The 19312-nt window shown below is 35.8% G+C and overlaps 1 long non-coding RNA gene across 3 annotated transcripts in view; it reads left to right on the top strand.

Moving 5' to 3' along the window:
- Positions 1-19078, top strand: part of LOC128113774 (uncharacterized) — a 35964-nt gene extending 16886 nt beyond the window's left edge. Inside the window, exons 3-5 of one of the 3 annotated variants that reach the window (XR_008219658.1) lie at positions 9987-10119; positions 15710-15811; positions 18230-19078. This is a non-coding gene — a long non-coding RNA (uncharacterized LOC128113774). Of the gene's footprint in view, positions 1-9986; positions 10120-15709; positions 15832-18229 lie in introns of all 3 variants that reach the window. The other 2 variants (XR_008219657.1, XR_008219656.1) reach the window with 2 other exon arrangements.
- Positions 19079-19312: the final 234 nt, after the last annotated feature.

Below are 19312 nucleotides of genomic sequence, written 5' to 3' on the forward strand. Positions count from 1 at the left end.
GAATACTTTCATCATCTATGATATAATATAAAGTCAAATTTTAATAAAAATTATAATACAAAAACAAATCAAATGAATCATAAGTTAAAAATACATAATTAAGGACAGAAAGTGCAATGTTAAGGCTTATTTAAACACAAGCAGCAGAAATAAGTGCAAAGTACATCGAACAAATCAACAAGGAAATGAGCCATAGTAAATGAATACAGCAAAATATTTCATAAATGAAATGTCAGCCTGTTCCTCCAAGGAACTGAAGAAGTATTAAACCATTTGTCATCCATTCATTATCTCTCTTCCTTGAAAAAGTATATTCTCTTGAATATATAATATATGTTTTTTGTTTTATATATATGTATATTCAAGAATGATAGAATTACTATACACACACACACACACACACACACACACATATATATATATATATATATATATATATATTGTCAAGTAGCCACAAAATTAGAAAATTCTCTATATATGGCATACACACACAGTTTTCTAATTTTGTGGATGCTTGACTCATCCTAACTCTTGAGTGTTGGATACTCCAAAAGGACATTCCCAGTACATCAAAATTCCAAGGAAAAGTATTAAATATGTCCAAAGGTAAATCACACAGTAGTAGCAGAAGCAGGAACAGTAGCAATAAAGCTATGATAAAACTCCAGAGTATTAGTGTTTAGACCATGATTTATTTTAAAGGATTACTGTAGATCACAACTATCAGTACAAAGACAGAATCTTCAAGCAAAGATGAGAAAATTTTGATCATCCATAAGCAAATCCATATTTCCAAATTAACTAGCAACATTAAGGACTTTAAAGACTATTTTAAATAAATACTAATTGAATTGAAACTAACAACCATAAAAAAGGAAAGGAAAGAAGGAAAAGAGAGAGAGAGAGAGGAATCCACTGCAGCAATAATATCCAATGCTACACTGCATCTGCTAATAACACTTGCATTGAGAATTACCTACAGGTACCTTGGGACACACTTTTGAGAGAACTCCAACAAAACAGATAAGAAATCAACACGAAAGCAATACCTGTATAACATTCTGTTACATGACAATGACCGTGCAGAAAAAAAAAAACAACTAGAAGTAAAAGCATGATATTAGACTTATGTTTATTACCTTAGATTTTTTTTGAGAATGCCTGAAGCAGCTAATGAACTAAATTTTTCTGTCATCCTATATTGACATACATATGTGATATTGGGCTTCAAAATTTATGTATAATTAAGTTTGCATATTTTATTTCTTCTGTTTCTAATAACATTGATAAAGAATGTGGTAAAATCAGTTACTAGTTGTATTATTAAAACACTAAGAAAAATAAAATACAATATTATAAAAAAGTACAAAAAAGAGAAAATATTTTGTTTTCACCTGTTTTATAGGATATAATGTAATATGGAAATTAGCATATAACATCTTCTTAAGTAGCAAAAATAAAAAATTTCAGTGATTCTGTTGGAAGGCCCTGATAGCTTTAGTAAACAAGTGTGAACATTCAGAGCAGGAACTCATGAGAGTTAAAAATGCTTGCAATGGACTTTGTCAGCAGTAAAATTTTATTTGTTTAAGGCAAATTATTCTGTCAACTTTCTCTGCCAAAGATTATCTATCTATCTATCTATCTATCTATCTATCTATCTATCATCTATCTAATCTATAGCAATAGACATAGTCATTTTTATATATATGTTCCTTTTATAGGGTACACATTTTAAGCTATCTACTAGGGTTTGGGCTTAGTAGTCTTTGAATTAGAAATAAATTTCAGTGAGTTACATGATATAACTATGTACCTGAAAGTTTTCCTGTGTCCCGCCTGGCCCACAGTCAGTATAAATCTCTCTCACCTATGAGTCCTGCAGCTGCTCGGACTCATATAAACACACACAGGCTAATATTTTCAAACTATGGCCATGGCAGGTTTCTTGTTATCTAGCTCTTATATCTTAAATTAACCCATTTCTATAAATCTATACTTTGCCATGTGGCTCGTGGCTTACTGGTACCTTTACATTTTGCTTCTTCCGGTGGCTAGCAGCGTCTCCCCTGCTCTCTCTTCTTCCTTCCTCTCTCTCTTTTTAGAATGCCCCACCTAACCTTATTCTGCCTCAGCATTGGCCAAACAGCTTTATTTATCAACCAATCAGAGCAACACATTTTCACAGCATATAGAATGACATCACCCATCATAACTATTATCATAGTCATTGTGTCTAATGTAAATAGATAGAATTTTAGTCTAATTAATAATAATTTTAATTTCCTTATGTTAGGGTTTATTTTTTATTATAACTCAGAATACACACTAAGTGCAAATTGAATTGGCTGTGATACTATCATATATATATAGTACTTTTTTCATGTGTACCCTCCATTTTATAGTCTCATATCAACCCCACTTATTTCCCATCTTTCATTCTCTAATACTCTTTTTCATTTTACACACAGGTTTTTTTTTTTATAGGTATCACATTTGTTCTACATCTGTGTGTGTCTGTGTGTTTGATGCTGTTGTTGAAACAAGGTCTCATGTAGCAGATGGGTTTTGAAACAGAGTTTCTCTGGGTAGCCATGGCTGTACTGGAATTCACTCTGTAGATCAGGCTGTCCTCAAACTAAGATATCCATCTGCCTCTGAAAGCCCAGTGTGGGCATTAAAGGCGTATGCCACCACTGCCTGGCTGGAGAGTTACCTTAAATTTAATGTTACTGAAGGTGTTGCTGAACTCCTCTTCCTGAGAAACAGTGATGTTATATTGCCAGAGTGCTCAGATTGCTATTCATATCTGAGAAAAAACACGCCCTTCTTTCTCTGTCTGGTTTACTTTATTTAACATTTATATTTTCCATTTCCATCAATTCCCCTCACAAATTCTACAATTTGCCTCTTGTTTATGGCTAAATAATGCCCCATCATATGAAATATGATTCTAATTCGTTTATCTCTTATGAGTGCATAAGCTGAAACCACAGCTTGACGATTGTGAACACATTTTGCTTACATACATTTTGTTGCAAACTTCGTTTTGGCTATGGGAACCGTCACATCATTTTCCATTGAACCTGAACTAATTTAAGCTTTCAACAATAATAATTAGGATCTCTGCTCTCTACCTCCTTGACAGCATTTATTGTTTTTTTCTTCATCATAATGGTGGCTATTACAACTCATTCATCTCAAGGGTGGTAGATGATTCATATTGCTTGGGTATAAGTATGTGTTCATACTTTTTGATACCAGGTCTCATATTGTTTGAATTGACCTCAAAATTTATATAGCTGATGGTAAACTTAAATGTCTGATCTGCCTACTTTTACCACCAGGTGGTAGTCATCAGTCTCTGCCACTATGCCAAGCTTTATATTCATTCTTTAACAATGCTAGAGAAAGAAAGTGACAGGATGAGAGAGAGAAGAATGAAGTGAAAAATACTGCTATTGTGAAATTCCGTTCACAGTCTCACCCACAACCCTGTAGCAGACGGCTTGCTGGGGCCACTCTTCCCTCCCATCCTCCATTCCCAGGGGACATCTAACCATTTATAGACCAGATTTTTTCACTCCTCACATCCCTTCTGTCAACTGCCTATATGTAACAACACTTTCTACAATGCAGAGTCTACATGGTACTCTCAGTGGCCACAGAGGCTGGGACTCAGGGAGGAGATTTTTCACTCTCCTGTCTATTCCCCATTACAATCTCTCTTGTCTCATCACCAGGCCTGTAGCAGTCTGTTTGAAGGAGCATGTTTTCTACCCCTTACCTGTATTGCCAGGGAGCTCCTTCAAACCTTGGCATGGACCAAGCTTTCTTTTCTCCTGTAGATTCTCTCATCCCCTTCTCCTAGCCCGTGCCACTCCTTCCTTTCAGCTTCCAATATAGAGACACTTGCTATCTGAGACTCCCAATGGCCACACCTGGCCAGGACTAAGACAGGTAAATCCCACTATCCTACCTCTCCTCCACTGTAGTCCTCCATTCTCACTCTAAGCCTGGTAACAACCTGCTTACAGGTGCTCATCCTCTCAACTTAACTCTATTTACTGGAGACCCCAAATCATTCTTCATACCTAGGATCTCCTCAGTCCTTAACACCATCTCTCGAATTATTTGCCATACTGCAACTTAAGTGCAGGATCTTCTTCCCATCACATCCCCAACTCCCTGGGGCAATGCCTCTGGATATGAACAACATGTCCTTAGCTCTTTGCTGAAGCCCCTCTCAGCCTTTCCTCCAAGCCCATCTCTATTCCTTTATATCATCCATTAACCTGCACAAGCACTCCCTACCTGGAAAGCCACACTCTCCACACTTTCCTAAGAACCAGTGAGGGCAAAGAAACCACAGAAAGAGCATCAACTCAACAAAGAAAAGACTACGTATCAACACATAGAATCAGCTCAGTCATCCGAACCCCAGATGACTAGACAGCAGCACAAAAATGCCATCATTAATAATCAAGACAATATGCCTCCACCAGACACCAGTTATCCTACCACAGCTGGTCCGGAAAAAAGCAGTATAGCTGAAGCAAAGGACAAGGGCTTCAAAATAGCAATTATGAATATGTTCAAGGACTTTAAAGATGATATAAACAAATCTGTTAATTAATTCTGTGAAAACACAAACAGTGGAATAAAATAATGAAGACAGTTTAAGATACAAAAATAGGAACAGAATCCTAAAGAAAACACAAGCTGAGAGAAAACTGGAAATGAAAAATTCTGGAAGTCAAATGAAAACCTCAAAGGTAACCCTCACCAACAAAGTACAAGACATAGAAAAGAGAATTTCAGCATTGAAGACAAAGTAGAAAAATGGATACGGCAGTCAGAGAAAACGTTAACTCTAAAGACAAATCCAGGCACAAAACGTCCAGGAAACCAGGGACATTATGAAAAGACAATTCTATGTAAAATAGAAGAAGAAGAAGAAGAAGAAGAAGAAGAAGAAGAAGAAGAAGAAGAAGAAGAAGAAGAAGAAGAAGAAGAAGAAGAAGAAGAAATCCAGGTCAAAGGAACAGAAAGTATTTTCAAAAAGAAGTTACAATAGAAAATTTCTCTAAACTAATGAGAGAGGTGCCTATCAAGGAACAAAAATCATACAGAACTCTAAATAGACAGGATCAGAAAATAACTTCTCCATGACACATAATAATCAAAATACTAAAGTTACACAGCAACCTCTATCACCACAATAAAAATATTAAAAGCCACACGGGGAAAAGATCAAGTAAAAAAATAAAGACAGACACATTAGAATAACAACTGACTTCTCAATGAAGACTGTAAAAGCCAGAACGGTCTCTACAGATGTTCTACAAACTCTAAGAGACCACCAATGTCAGCCCAGACTGTATGCCTAAAAAAACTATCAATCACGATAGATGGAGAAATAAAAGCATTCCAAAATCAAATCAAATTTAAGCAGTATCCATTTACTCAAACAGCTCTTCAGAAGGCACTAGAAAGAAAACTGCAATTTAAAGAGATCATCCATACGCAATAAGACATAAAGAACAAATAATGCCAGACCACCAAATGAAAAAAGGAGAAAGAAAACCTCACACAATAAAAGCAAAATAATAGGAATCATGAACACTGCTTATCGGTAACTCTCACTATTAATGGCCTTAATTCCCCAATAAAAAGAAACTGACTAACAGACTGAATTCAAAAACAGGATCCTTCTTTCTGCTGCATTCAAGAAATGCTTCTTACCATTATACATAGACATTATCCTGGGTTAAAGGATAAAAAAAGACATTCCAGGCAAACGAATCCAAGAAGCAAGCAGGCATAGTCATTTTGATGTCTGACAAAAATAAACTTCAAGCCAAAACTAATCAGAAGAGAAAGGAAAAGACACTTCATACTCACGAAAGGAAAAATATACCAAACACAAGGCCACCCAAGTTCATACAATAAACTCTAAAGCAGCTAAAATCACATATTGGCCTTCAAACAGTGACAGTGTGTGACTTCAATACTTTACTCTTGTCAATAGACAGGTCTTCCAGACACAAACTAAAGTTAGAAATGTTGTAGTTAAATAATTTCATAAATCAAATGAACCTAGCATATATTTACAGAACATTTCACCCAAACACCAAAGAATATACCTTTTCTTAGCACCCCCTGCAACTTTCTTACAAATTGACCACATGCTTGAACACAAAACAAATCTCAACAGACACAAGAAAATGGAAATAACACACTCTAACCTATCTGACCATCATGGATTAAAGATGGATATCAACAACAATAGAGAGTATACAAACAAACTCATGGAAACTGAATAACTCAAACAGGACAAGACAGAAATTAATGGAAAATTAAAACCTTTTCAGAATAGAATAAAAATAAAAACACAGCGTATCCAAACCTATGGAACACAATGAAGGTGACTGTAAGAAGCATGTTCATAACACTAAGTAACTACATAAAAAATTGAAAGATTTCATATCATCTACTTAAATGCATACTGGAGCTCTAGAAAAAAAGAAAAAAATAACACTCAAAAGAAGTAGATGTCATGAAATTATCAAACCCAGGGCTGAAATCAATAAGATAAATACAAACTACAAAAAAATTCAAAAGAATCAGTCAAGTAAAGAGCTGATTCTTTGAGAAAATCAATAACATTGATAAACCCTTAGCCTAATTAACTAAAACATAGAGACAGAATATGCAAATTAATAAATTTATAGATGAAAGAGGGATATCACAAAAAGCATGAGGAAATCCAGAAAAACACGAGGTATACTTTAAAAATCTGTATTCTACCAAACTGCAAAACTGAAATAAATGGATATATTTCTTCATATATGCAGCCTATTGAAGTTAAATCAAGATCAGATGAGCAATGTAAACAGACCCATAAACCCTGGTGAAGTAGAAGTAGTAATTAAAAGCCATTGAGGAGTCACATGGAAACCTATTACAACAGAAGTTTCTCAAAAATATATACATATATGGAAGAAATCTAAAAGGTGTCACCAAATAACAGGGAAAACAAAGGCCCAATGAGCTTTACTCATCGCCAAGTGAAACCTTCTAATGCCAAGAATGAGTTATGTCTAACTTTATTGTAAACAACTCCAACTATAGAATGCTCTCCACAAGCTGATGATAAGCCCCAATTGCTAAAGACAATACTTACAGATCTCACTGAACACAGAGAATTAGAGCAGGTGCCTACCTAGAGTCTTTGCACCTAATGACTAGTGTTTATGATACTAGAAGGTACTCAGTGTGCTACCAGAAGAAAAGGTAGACAGCAACGTTGCTATAAACTCTTTGAACTACAATGGTGACCTGGCTGTGTGAGAGGCTGTTCCATCAGTGGTACAACGTCATGAAGTAACCAACCACTATATGAATGGACTTAAGGCCCACTCCATGAGATGGAACCTAAACATGACACTTCTTGAATGTCCAAGAACCTGAGACTCGAAAGGCCGTACACCTAGAGGAAAGCCAAATACTACTGTTATGCCAAAGGAATGTAACAACAAAATGATTCCTAACACGTTCTGCTATACCCATAGATAAGTGTCTTGCTCAGCCATCATCAGAGCAGCTTCCTCCTGAATTAAATGGGAACAAATACAGAGACTCAAAAATTAACAATGTACAGAGAGTGAGAGACCTTAGAGCACTCAGTCCTAAATGAAATGTTTTCATTTATCCCTCACCACAGGGCTCATGAAACTATGGGGAAAGGGAAGCAAAAATAATTGTAAGAGCCAAAGTGAGTATGGACATGCACTCCCATCCTTAACCAAGAAGTTATCTCCTAGTGACAAAGGCTAGCAAAGTAAACATTCATTTTCTCCAATGGCATTAAACTTGGTATAAAACTACACTGAAGGGCAGGCCCCCCACCCAACAGTAGATGTCCAATATGAAATTAACTCAATGGTAGAGATTTTTCTGCCCCATACTGCTTTGTTTGGACATTATTTTAACCTTACATATCTTTTGCTTGTATATTATGGTTTTTATTTTTGTGTGTGTGTTTTGATAGGTTTTGTTTATTTGTGTGTGTGTGAATATTTTATCATATTTTTCTTTTGTTTGTTTTGTTTTATTTTGGTTTGTTTCTTTTCATTGCCTGTTTTCAAAGGTAGAGAAAGTGAAGATTAAAGGTCTGCAGTTGGAAGAGTAGGGAGTGAGGGAGGGTCTGAGAGGAGTTGGGTGTCAGAAAACCCTGATTTGAATATGCTGTATGAAAAAAATACTTTCATTTGAAATATTCTTTAAAATATGATTTACACTACATTGTTGACAGTGCTATATTGAATGTTAAGGACAAATTCATATTCTTCCTTCTCAGATTCATATGCATAATCCTTATTCTCAGTGCATGTACAAACAGCAACAGGGTTATTAAGGAAGGAATTAAGAGTCCATAGAGTCCTATGAGCGGTCCTTAATTTAATATCTCTGATGTAAAAAGAGGTAGACATTAAGAGTGCTCATGTATGGAAGATTACCTTGTGAGGACACAGCAAAAATGTACCTGTCAGCACACCAAATACAAGTCCTTAGGAAGTCTAATACTACCAATGCATAGATCTCAGACTGAATGGTTCCAAACCAGTGAACAAAAGCCTTCTGTGGTTTAAGCCACCCTGTCTATAATATTCTCTAAAGGTATTCCTAAAATCTAATAGTCATGCATAAAATAAAGGAATTCACTTTTCAGAAATGTAAAATTATATATTTTTTCTGCTGGCCCAAGAGACTAGAGACTGAATAAAGCAAAAAGTTTCCCTGTGTAATTGAGTGTCTCATAAAGAACATGATTCTGTTGTACATGCATGAGTCTTACTCTAAGTCAAGGATGCACAGTAAGGTGTGAACACATTGAGCAGAAATGGGATGCATTTGCTCAAAGTGTTAATGAACTTATAATGTTCACATATTTGGACAATGACAATGCACAATTGACTCTCATAATGTCAATTAACCTACTATAATGAATTTTAAACCATCTTCCAAGATAGGTGTAGACCTGAATTCAGTTTTCTTTGTTCTTAAAAGCAATTGATGTGTAACTATTCTGACTCACTATATATTATTTATGTTGCATACTTTCATGAATTTTCTATGTATATAGGAAAGAGCAATATCAAATATGTCAGTCATGTACATATATGACCATTATATTTAATGAATATTCATCTATTATAAGTTAACTTGTTTTACAATTGGTATTAAATACAAAATACAAACATAAGATTATTAAACAAGTTATTTCCTTCTATTTGCAATGTACTTTATTGGTAGCACTTGAAATATGGTTTCTGTACTCTTTTAATATGGATATTTATATGTAATTATATGTAGATATAATTCTGTTCTTTCTATATGTCTGTGCAAATATAAAACTTTGATTGGTTAGTGTAGAGAGCCGTGCACGGCTGTGCCTCAAAGATGGCGCTGGCGTCCGGCTTCCGCCTTCCCGATGGCAGGTGTTCTCTGGGATAAACAACTCCTTATTTGGCTTGGGCGTGGAATCTGGCTTGCTTGCGTATGTCTGACCCTATCGGCATTGTCCAAGTGGTTGCCCAGTGGCTATAAAGGGCGTGGACTGGCTTTCCTGGGAGTCAGAAGATGGCTTTCCCCGGGGTCAGAAGATTGTTTAAGGTTCCTGAATAAACTGCTTGGAGAAGAGCCTGGTGTTGCGTCTTCCTTGCTGGTTGAGGCGGACGCGACAGGTTAGAAACTGATAAAAAGTGGTAATGAGTTTGTTCTTGGTGAGTGGTTGTTGGAAAATAAAAAAATATATATTTGGATGTGGGTCTCTGTATCTGTCCATCAGCTGCTGCTGCTGCTGCTGCTGCTGCTGCTCATGATGATGATGATTGGACTAGTCATTGATCCTATAAGTATAGCAGAATATCATTAGGAATCATTTCATTGACTTTTTTTAGTCATACTTGGTTCTATCCTAGGTCTCTGAGTCATCAAGTTTCCAGATCCTGGCCATCTAGACAGTGTCAGGCATGGGCATCCTCTTGTGTGGAACTCAGGTTAAACCAGTCTTTGGTTGGGCACTCTCTTGAGCTCTGATCCACCACTGTCCCAGTAAGTCTTGCAGGTTGTGCATCAAAGATTTTGTGACCTGGTTTTTGTTACAGATGATGACCGGCTCTGTGTTCTCCATTACTGTGAGTCCTCACTAGGGTCAACCTCACAGGTTCCAGGAAATTTCCACTGCTCTAGGTTGCCATATCTTCCCCTAAATGCCCTCCTGTTTCAATTGTCTCTCCCTGTATCCTCTCCCAGACCCCTCCCCTCCCCCACCTGATCCTTCCTGTTCCCATCTCACCAGCCTCCACCCCATCCACAGAATCTATTCTATTTCCCCTCCCAGGGAAATCCATGCATTCCCCTCAAGACCTCCTCCTCTTTATGTAACTTCTTTGGTTCTATGGGTTGTATTGTAATTATCCTTTACTTAACAGCTAATATCCACTTAGGAAAAAATATATAATATGTTTGTCTTCCTGGGTCTGGGTTGCTTCACACAAAACAATTTTTTTCTAGTTCAACTCATTTGCTTATAAATTTCATGATGCCACTTTTTTCTAACAGCTGAGTAATACTCTATTGTGTTAGTATACCACAGTTTCTCTATCCATTCTTCAGTTGGGGGACATCTAGGTTGTTTCCAATGGCCTCTATGTCTAATCTAGTGGCTGTTGTGTTCTCCGACCCCAGATAAGTTTTATTAGGGTGCACAATATTTTGGGGGACACAATATATCACCACAGTTGGGGGTTATTAGGAGAGGGAGAAGAAAGGGTGGCTATGTTTGATATGTGTTGTATGAGAGAAGAATAGTAAATAAAATAAAATAGTATCTAAAACATGCAGATATACACACAAAGAAATTCTATTCACATTATAATAGAAAAATACAGAGAGTAAGAAGTAAATTAAATTCCTTCTTTCAAAGAAATTAGAGGAGATCTGAAAAATATTAGGATGAAATGAGTATGTCAAAGATAATGTGTAGAACATGAAGCTGGAGACTTTAGTGAAAGGAAAATTTCCACTTCTGCATTTGAACAGTGACTTTTGACTTCATGTACAAAAACATACACTTTTTTTTTTTTTTTTTTTTGAGACAGGGTTTCTCTGTGTAGCTTTGCGCCTTTCCTGGAACTCACTTGGTAGCCCAGGCTGGCCTCAAACTCACAGAGATCCGCCTGGCTCTGCCTCCCGAGTGCTGGGATTAAAGGCGTGATCCACCACCGCCCGGCTAAAACATACACTTTTTAAACTGACTATACAAACTCATCATATGTTTAAAATATCAGATTTATAAATGCACCTAAGCCAACTGTGTCATTGAATGCTACAGCTTAGTAACACAACATTGTGGAAGAGCAGTAGTGGAACCTTGGTGGCGTAGAACTAAATGCTGTGGTTCACAGTCAGTGCTCACCATCTGATGTAAGGGTGGGGACAGTTTACAATGGTTCAGGTTCAGGAAAAGATTAAGATTTACATTTCCAAGGACAATTTTTATTGAGTCTACAGTGATTTCATGCCACCATTAAAAAAAAAAAAAAAGTCATCAACTAAACCATTATAAATTGGAGACTATGTACTTGTTTTAATTACGGTTTCTATCACTGTGATGAAACACCCTGATCAAAAGCAAGTTGGGGAGGAAAGGTTTATTTGCTTTATACTTCTGCACCACAGTCTATCATTGAAGAAAGTCATGACAGAAACTCGAACAAGGCAGGTACCTGGAGGCAGAAGCTGGTACAGAGACCACAGAGGAGTACTGCTTACTTGCTAGCTCCCTGTGGTTTGCTCAGTCTGTTTTCTCATAGAACCCAGAAGCAAGAGACAAAGGATGGATGATCCCACCCACAATGGGCTGGACCTTCCCCCATCAATCATTAGATAAGCAAATATGCTACAGTAGGCTTGCCTACACCCCTATCTCATGGAGGCAATTTCTGAGCTGGGGCTCCCTTATCTCAGGCTCCCTTATCTCAGATGACTCAACCCTGTGTCAAGTTGACATAATTGTGTAGAACAGTACTGACTATCATGTTTACTGTTAACTTCCTGCTTAATTTGACTAGAAAATTTGAACCTATATTTGTATATGTTCTTGTAATTATATGTGGAATTAACAGAGCTGATATATGAGGATGTCACACTCAATTATTTGTTACTAATAATCTCATAGAAAAACACATCCAGAAACTATTACACTAACAAAGATTGTCTTTGACTTACTATATTTTCTCATTTGTATTCCTTGTTAAAAATTTCTAAAGATCAATTTTGTGGATAAAATTGCATAAAAAAATCTGTCCATTTGAAAATATTATAACTTTTTTATTGTTTTAATAAAAAATCATTTTGTTTTATCTTATTGTATTTTATTTTGTTATATTTTAATATCTCTTTGAAGTCTCTTCATTTCTAGTGAGAGACAGAAAAGAAGTGGATTTAAATGGGAAGGAAGGTGGGGAGGAACTGGGAGGAATAGAGGGAGGGGAATCCAAAATCAAAATATACTATCTATTTTCAATAAAAGAAAAGTTAATATTTTGGAATTATAATATGACCAAACACATGTGTATGTGTTTATATATAAAAGCTGAAAGTGTATGTTCATACAAAATTGTTCACAGTGTCATAAAAGAGTAGTTCATAATAACTAAATATAAAAACAAGAGAAAATTACCATAAAAAGATGAACAGATAAATATATAAATATATCAATTCAATTGAATTTTATTCAGTGTTAAAGAGTAAAGTACTAATACATGCTACAACATGAATGAACCTTATAAAATTTCATGATTAATGAAAGATGCCAAACAGAAAAGGTCACATGTTACATGATCCTTTTTATATGAAATATTTAGAATAAGCAAGTCTGTGAGATGGCAGAGAAAACACATATTTCCTAGAGAATCCAAGAGGAAATACAGAGGGGCTGGATTAAGTATAGGCCTTCTAACAGCGAACTTCTAAATGTTCTTGATAGATAATGGTGAAGGTTGTACAAGACAGTGGATGTACTAAAATTCAGAATACATTCAAAAGTGTGTATGTTGGAGTATGTAAATTATATCTTCATTAAGAAAACTATAATAATACTGTTTGGCTTATCCTCATAATTGGACTGAATTTTGAGTGAAGTGGTCATCATTTTCCTACATTATGAGTGTCTCATACCTAGAGTATTAGCTTTATGATTTCTAACACTACATGTTGATTCTTCATAAACTTCTCCTGCATAAGCTTTAACGATCACCTAGCCAGTTCTGTTGTTCTGTTCATTTCTCCTCTTGCGAAAAAATGACTTTCTAACATCGGCAAAATCTACTTTACTTACTTATTCAAACTGAAAATATTAATTATTATTTAAATTCATAAATTAAAAAGCATAATTTAAGTGATTATTATCAAGAAAGAAAAAGGTAAAGAATTTTATAAATATATAGAGAGAGGTAGAAAAATTAATAGAAGCTGCAATAAAATGATGTTCTTAAATAACCATGGTAAAGAAAGTTTACTTCTAAATCTAACATGACAACAATTTCCAAAATTATTAAAACTTACCTCATATTCTGTTACCAAGAACAGTGATATAATGAGTTCATGTTAAAAATTCAATTGATTACTGCACATAACTTCTAAGATTTTTTTTTTTGCACAGGTGTCCTGGACTTCAAGGACACTAGTATATAAAAATGTTGTGCGATCATCACAAGAGAAAAGCCTGAAAGACCAACATTTTTAGCTAAAATTGATAGTCTCAAAGAGTATCATGAAATCATAAAACTCAAAATGGAGAATGTGTATAAACTGAATCTCTGTCTTTCTAGCTACACATCAATCTTTCTATCTATCTGTCTTAGTTAGGGTTTCAATTGATGTGAAGAGATGCCATGGCAATGGCAACTCTTACAAAGGAAAATATTTAACTGGGGCTGGCTTACAGTTCAGAGGTTTAGACCACTGTCATCATGGCAGGAAGCACAGTGGCATGCAGGTAGACATGATGCTGGAGAAGTAGCTGAGAGTTCTACATCTGGTTTTGCAGGCAGTAGGAAGAGACTGTTACAGTAGGCCTGGTTTGAGCATTTGAGACCTCAAAGCCCACTCCCCAGTGACAAACTTCCTCCAACAAGGCTACATCTCCTAATAGTGCTACTCCCTATGACCAAACATTCAAACACATGACTCTATGGGGCCCATTCCAATTCAAACCAGCACACTATTTATGTGATTTATCACCTTTCCCTGAGCAAACCTTGCATTTCAGAAAAGTTTATTTCTTTTAATTTAATTTTTTACTCTTAAGCAATACTCATCTATTGTTTAAGAATTTTATATGAACATATAATGAGTTTGGGTAAAGTCTGTTCCCTATTCCCTCTCCTCTAATTCCTAAGCTATCTACCCAACCACTATGTTCTCTCAATTCTATGTGTTCTTTTTTAAAACTCACTGAATACAGTTAGCACTCCCAGTGTCATGGGTATAGGCCCATCTCCTGGAGCCTGGGTAGTTTCTAAGGGGCTGCATCCCTGGATAAAACTGAAAATCCCTCTTCCAGGCACTATTCATTGTCAATAACTCCTCACTTGGGGGGGAAGAGAGATTCCTAACCACCTTCCTCCATGCTTGAATTTTGTTTGAATTGATCCTGGACAAGTCTTGTGCATGCAGTCAAAGCCTCCATGAGTTCACATGAGCTCCATTGTGTCTAGAAAACACTCTTTAGGTATGATCATCTACTGCTTCTGACTCTTACAATCTTTCTTCCAACTCTTCCAAATTAATGAACTTCTAAGTTCATTTATAAATGGTATACCAAGTGGTCCTTGGAGTTATGAAGTTAAAACCTATAGACTATATGAAATAAAAAAGGTCTCAACAAATCTGCTTACATAGCCATACATAGTCATACAAAGTATTCATCACTATTCAGCAAAGTCAATTATGCTAGTGTGTGTGTGTGTGTGTGTGTGTGTGTGTGTGTGTGTGTGTGTGTGTGTGATTGCTTTCATGTATTTAGTAGTGGGGACACGTGTGCCATAGCAAGCATGTTTATGAAGGTTAGAGTTCAACTTACCAGAATTCCTCTTTCCAGTATGTAGGTTCTGTGAGTGGAACTTTGGTGTTAGGCACTGAGCCATCTTTCCAGTTCACTAAATATATTCGTAAGAGAAAGGGTTAATCTATTCTCATGTTTCGTCATCAAACACTTTATTAAAATTCTAGTGAGTGACTACAAACTTTGTGCACAAAACACAGCTGTGTATTTTTCATGAGTCAGGAAGAAAGGAAGAAAGAAAGAGAGAGAGACAGAGAGAGAAAGAAAAGAAAGTTAGAAGCTGGAAGCAAAGTAAATAGTAAGAAAGAAGTCAACAAAATTTCAGAAAAGTGTCTGAAAAAAATGACATAAATTTGAAAAAAAAATCTTTGCAATATGTCTGCCTAATGTTTTAAAACAAAAATTTACTTTGAGTTATTTCCAATAATTGAAACATATTTACTTTGTTGTATTATTTCAAAATGTATTTTGAATGATTTTCAATTATACTAAATTATTTACACATTAAGAACTTATTTAATATTCTTTTGTCTGTTAAAGTCAGAAGGTGATTTTAATACCCTGTGTTTTTAGGTTTGAGCTGGCAGCCAGCAGTTGAAATTGACATGTGAGAGTTCTAAGTCCCAGATGCTAGCTGCCAACTGCCTTTTTGTTCGTGTTTCCTTGGAAACCGAGGTTAGTTTCATGGAAACAAGGTAAGTACAACTTTTACAGCACAGAAGTGGAATGCTCCTTTGTCATGTTTGGCTTATTGGCTGAGACCTCTAAGTGCAACTTTCCAGAGTAGAGTGAAGTTGGGAGACTGTTGAACCATAAGCTGCTTAGAGCAAAACACCAGTACATGTTTAGGGAGTAATCATACTTAAATTTATCGTAGAGTCCAAATACAATATTAAAACATAAAATTGAAAAAAAATCAAAACTTTCACCAAGCAAAAATCTGTTCAAGCCTATGGCAGCTAACACATCTGACAACATGCTTTTAAACCTTCAATAGTGTCAAAGAGGCTATTATGGGGTGATTGCCTGGGTCAGAGTTTCTCTCATATGACTTACTTTCGATCATGCCACTTGATCTCCTGTAGTAGTTTGGGGGTGGGTGGGTGGAATACATGGAGATAAAGAGCAGGGTAAATAAAAAAGAAAACCTCTAGGTTTTGCAAAGCTGTTCCCACAGTTCTAATTTACTGTTCATCCCCTCTGACCTTACAAAACCAGCTAATTTTAGGGATGAGACCTCCAAGACACAGGAGAATAGAGTTAGTCACAGAAAATATGAGATCTAGACAAATTGGAGAAGGCCATGTTACCCCATCCCCAAATACATCTCTTTTTGCCCCATGTTACAGCCCATGTTACAGACTACTGCATTTTTGACCATAACAGGACTTGTTATAACATATCAAACTTTCAACAGTTATATGAATCTTCTTTTAACTAATATATTCAATTTGCCCAGGATATGCATAAGAGATTGAAACACAAAAGAATTAGAAGTTATGGCTTCACTGCTTTAAAAGATTTTTATTTAACCGGTGGTAGATAATGTACGTGATTAAGAGAATTTATTCAGAAAAGAAATTAACCTCCTAAGTGACAAACCATATTGTGTGGAGACTGTATGGCTGAAGTGGATTTCAGGCCCAAACAAAGGCTGTAAATGCCCATGACAACATCTGTTACCTGTTAAAATGATTTTAAAACATATTTACATTAAAAACATGGAATTATTTGCCTTTTGGTAAATTGTCAGAGTTATCTGTTATTCAAAAAAATCTGTCTGCTTAAAATTATGATAAAACCCAGAAGTTTAAAGGCAATCCTATTTCCGGGAATCAAAGAGCAGTGGTTACATGTAAGGTTCCTTCCGTGGTGTTCTGTCTCAGCCTTCATGTTTCCCATCACACTACATATGGTCCAATTGTTTACAGATTACAAAAAAAAAGCCGTGCTCAGATGTTAAAACAAGATGTTTTCTTCACTTTCAAAAGGCAGGCTGACTGCCAATTTTTACAATTAGTTATTCTGTGCAAAGGGAGAAAAAGAAGTTTAATTATCACAATTTCTTGTGTTTGGACATTGCTCTGTGATGGGCTATCAACCTGAGAACTGACAAGAACGCACTCTGGTCCGCGAGACTGGAGCAAGGCTCTCGGGAAAGCAGCCCTTTGCAAAGGCGAAAGGGCTGCAAAACAGGACAAAGCATCTTCACCAGAAATGGATATGGAAACATCAGGAAAAAGCCCCGTCAATGGTGCCATTTCCCTACGGCGCTGTCTGGCAGGCAGAATTTCACAGTGTGAAACAAGAGCACGGCACACCAAGAGCGCTACTGTCAATGGGCCACTGACGACTCTAAAAAGATTTTCTGGTGGAGGTGGAGGGATCAAGGCAGGGCAAGAAGCTGGCAGTAGGAAAACTCCTGTACATGAGCCAAATTCCTTGGATTGCCGAAGTTCAAAATCGGGATATTTATTGTTTAGAGAAACTGTTCAGGTCTCCATTGAATTATAACAGGATTGCTACTAGCAATCTGAAGAAAATAAATTAACTTTGAACACTTAGAATCCTATATAATGTATATAAGTGTCTATGAACCTTCTAATTCCAGCTTGACTTATTTAGACATGACAGTTGGTTTTTAAATTACCCCTGAATATGTAGTCAAAGCAGAATAATCAGGTGTGGTCCCAAGCTACAGGACCACAGCAGATAAAAGAGAAAAGAAATCAGAAACCAGTTAAATAATTTCATACTAATTTGGTTTCATAATAGTAGAATTCTATATTGAGAATCAGCATTTTAGGAAGTCCTGGAGATAGTAATGATAGCCATGTTTTGGGGGACAAGCTGTGCTTATACAGTCTCTGAGAGAGTTGTCTTTTCCTCTTCTTGTTTTTCAATACTGTATGTTTATGGGCCAAAGTAGCTCGGGATCAACTTTCTGAAATTTAACTAAACTTGAGTGACTTTGCATGTTAGAAAGGGCTTATGTAATTCAATTTGGATAATTATGGGCTCATGCATCTCTTTGAAATTATGTAAAAATTCTCAATGGTTTAATAATTTCAAATGTAACTACGTTGTTCCTAGGTTGGAGGGGAGAGACCATTCCAGTGCCATGGACAGAGTAGTCAAGATTGAAGATCTATCTAATAACTTCTAGCTCTCATCTGTAACAGTGTTGGTAACACCACAGTTTTAATAATAAGCCTTTCTATATCATGATTCATCCACTTAGATCAAATCATTTCATTCAGCTTTATAAAGACAGCAAATTACCTCAAACACGTCTAACTTCTCCTCCACATGTCATGTGAGTTTTGTTAGTTATGATCGTTTCCTGTTAATTATGTTTATATTATTTTAAATGTGCTTTAACTATTTAAACCATATTTCAGGATGTTCAAATAAACTTTAAAATATTTTACATAGCAATTTTGCTTATATTTGACCTAAATATTGTTCTAGAAGATTGTCTTGTCAGGTCAAATATCTCCCCAATGCAACATACATGCTCAAATAATATAACATTACAAGATGCTTACATTTTGCATTTGAAGCTGAGACAAGACAATACACTTACATTTTTTTTGTTGTTTATATTTGAGATTGTATTTTAATTATAACATTTCTTCCTTCTCTTTCCTCCTTGTAAACTCTTCGTTATATGCCTCCATACACATGGCCTGTTTTTATACCAATTTTTAGTGCATGTCAGTATGTATTTGTATATACATGTATATTCCTAAATATAATGTGTTAAATCAATATAATGTTACCTGTATGTATTTTTCAGGGCTGACTGCTTTGTACTGGACAATCAGTCAGTGTGCTGTTCCCTGGGAACCCCGCCCCCCTCTCTTCCAGCTGTACTCAGTTGCCTGTAGCTCTGTGGTGTACTACTTTTGGTATAGTAATTAAAATTACTTCTTAAATAGAGTATGTGATGATTCAATTAAACTACTCTTATAAAGTTGAGCTAATGTTCTGTAAACAAAGATTCTATGACATTTTAAAGCTATTGTCCACTCATTGAAAGTTCACTTACTGATTTAAAAGCAAAATAGAGATATTCCAAGTAATACAAGTGATCTACAACTTTCAAGCTTCACTATATGTCAAAAAGATCTGCAGTTGTGACTCAAACATCAATTCGGTTTTTTGGATCAAGGT

The sequence above is a fragment of the Peromyscus californicus genome, unplaced genomic scaffold (genome assembly GCF_007827085.1).
Source record: "Peromyscus californicus insignis strain IS unplaced genomic scaffold, ASM782708v3 Scaffold_18__1_contigs__length_77618521, whole genome shotgun sequence".
NCBI lineage: Eukaryota > Metazoa > Chordata > Mammalia > Rodentia > Cricetidae > Peromyscus > Peromyscus californicus.